The 2,678-nt window shown below is 39.2% G+C and overlaps 1 protein-coding gene across 1 annotated transcript in view; it reads left to right on the top strand.

Annotated features, from left to right (window-relative positions):
- The first annotated feature begins 241 nt into the window (after positions 1 to 241).
- The window catches only part of LOC138972353 (uncharacterized), an 18,585-nt gene continuing 16,148 nt past the window's right edge, over positions 242 to 2,678 (top strand). The window contains exon 1 of the mRNA XM_070345026.1: positions 242 to 349. The gene's annotated coding sequence lies outside the window, so the exon portion shown is untranslated. The remainder of the gene's footprint in view (positions 350 to 2,678) is intronic.

The raw sequence follows: 2,678 nt of genomic DNA, 5'->3' as shown, positions 1-2,678 counted from the left end.
CAAGACTTGAACGAGAGTGAATACATGGGAAGTCAAAAGATCAGACTTTTTTTTATTATTTGGAAGCTAACAACACATATACTTTCTGTCATTATAGATATTTTCTCATCTCAGTCAATGATTCTGATTATTATGCATCTACCAATAATCGTGTAGGCGAAACATTGTTACCGTGGGTTATTTTTTCCTTAAACGCACTGGTTCCTATAAGCTGCACACGTATAATGCCTTGCAGTGAGCTGCGCCTACCGAGCCTGGAAGTGTAACAACGACACAAAGTGCGTTACGTCATCCCAACGTTGTGATGGCAACATTGACTGCGCGGATGGCAGTGACGAACAGAACTGCGGTATGTGTGGGAGTTGTTGTATGTGTGTGTCTCTCTGTCTCAAGTCTGTGTTTTTGTTGTGTCGCTGGTTACAGATATGTTTGTTGGGGAGGGGAATGGGGTGCGTGTGTGTGTTTGTTTGGGAGGGGGGCTGTGTGTGTGTGTGTGTGTGTGTGTGTGTGTGTGAGAGAGAGAGAGAGAGAGCGAGAGAGAGAGAGAGAGAGCGAGAAAGAAAGGGAGAGAGAGAGAACTAGAGAGAGAGGGAGAGAAAGAGAGAAAGAGAAAGAGAGAGAGAGAGAGCAAGATAATGAGAGATAGAGAGAGAGAGAGAGAGAGAGAGAGAGAGAGAGAGAGAGAGAGATTGAGAGAGAGAGAGAGAGTGAGTAAGATAGAGAAAGTGGATAGATGGATGGTTTAATCATTGAGACCAAAGCCCCATATCAAGGGGGGTGACACGGAAATAAAAATATACATAAACATAAATACATGAATAACATCAAACATCGCTATGTCAAAAAAATCCAATAATTAACAATACAGCAGTACAGGTTGGATATACACACATGCATACTCTAATCTAACATCAATCAGTCTCCGAAACGATGTATACAAATATATGGCGAGATTCCTTAAAACTTGAATATACTAACAAGACTATCTTAAAAATACTATCCAAATTATGAAATGTATATCTTTGAGAATGGACAGCAGTCTCAGATACACCACATCTAAATCGAACAAGGCACGCCGAATAGACATAAATAGTTAACAACAAATATGGTTCTACAAAATTAGATATCTTAAACGTTATATACCCTGACAGTCTTCCACTTGTTTTCAAATGGTACTCCCAATCCTGCCATCTGCAATCAATAATCCTCTGTTTAAAACATTGCAAAAAGGTATGTTCATTCGCAACACCCTGATTATGACATACATATGAAACCCATATTTACACAGTCATGCACGAATGCCTGATGCCCAGGTTTTTTTAGGTTTTTTATATATTTTTTTTTACCTCAGTTGCATGCAGGCTGCTTCAACCCTTCTTTTTTTGCCTCTCTCTCTGCCTTTTTTTCACGAATGCCTGATGCCCAGGTGACTTTCCCCTTGCAATCTAGTTTATACAACATCATGTATGCTTTAAAGGGTAATCTGCTTTCCTCCAGTTAAACTCATTTTGACAAATATCGTATATAACGAACATATGAATTTAAATTAATTGGATATCGTCCTAATCCTCCATAAATGGAATCATTTGGAGTTCTGCAATTATAACTTGCAAACATTTCTTAACAGCAGCTTTTCAACAGGTAAATTCTTCCCAAGTCCCCACATTTCAGAGCCATACTGAGCACTCGGTTGAACCTGGGCATCAACAATACATGCAGTGAATCATGTTCAAGCTTGTATAACTTACTTAAAATTATTAATCAATCAATATGAGGCTTATATCGCGCGTATTCCGTGGGTACAGTTCTAAGCGCAGGGATTTATTTTATTTTTTCAATTTTTATTCAAGGGATTTATTTATGCCGTGTGAGATGGAATTTTTTTTTACACAATACATCACGCATTCACATCGGCCAGCAGATCGCAGCCATTTCGGCGCATATCCTACTTTTCACGGCCTATTATTCCAAGTCACACGGGTATTTTGGTGGACATTTTTATCTATGCCTATACAATTTTGCCAGGAAAGACCCTTTTGTCAATCGTGGGATCTTTAACGTGCATACCCCAATGTAGTGTACACGAAGGGACCTCGGTTTTTCGTCTCATCCGAAAGCAGTTTGTTTAGCTTTGTTTACCAGGTTCGGCACTGCACTAACACACGTCCTTCAGATCGCTCTGAATACCCAATAACACAGTCAGGAATCACATCACAAAATACCTCCTTGCCATACCGAAGCAGAACACGGTCCGGCACTACACACAGTTCACTTCCATCACTGAGATTAAGCTTTGACCTTCCCTTCAAACTTCAAGAATAAGTACATCTCCACAGGGTTGGGGGGGGGGGGATGTCATCCCGGGAAAATTAGGCTAACCCAGAATAACCACCGGGTTGAAATTGACTAGGTCAGTCAGTTTTGACCTCCTCTTCAAACTTCAATAATAAGTACTTTAGGACTTTTTAAAAACGAAATTATATGTCTATATGCACAATATTTGTTGGAAACATGATTAAAGTAACAACATTCCAAAAGAACAACTTATTTTTTTGTCTAACAAAACAACAAAACAAACCATTAAGTTTCGACCTCCCCTTCAAACTTCAAGAATAAAATACATTGCGACTTTTGATCACGAAATGTATGCTCTTCAAACTTCAAGAATAGATACTTTA

The sequence above is a fragment of the Littorina saxatilis genome, linkage group LG8 (assembly GCF_037325665.1).
Source record: "Littorina saxatilis isolate snail1 linkage group LG8, US_GU_Lsax_2.0, whole genome shotgun sequence".
In the NCBI taxonomy this organism is placed as follows: Eukaryota; Metazoa; Mollusca; class Gastropoda; order Littorinimorpha; family Littorinidae; genus Littorina; species Littorina saxatilis.
Note: the sequence above shows the minus strand (reverse complement) of the source record. Positions and strands in the feature narration are given on the sequence as shown.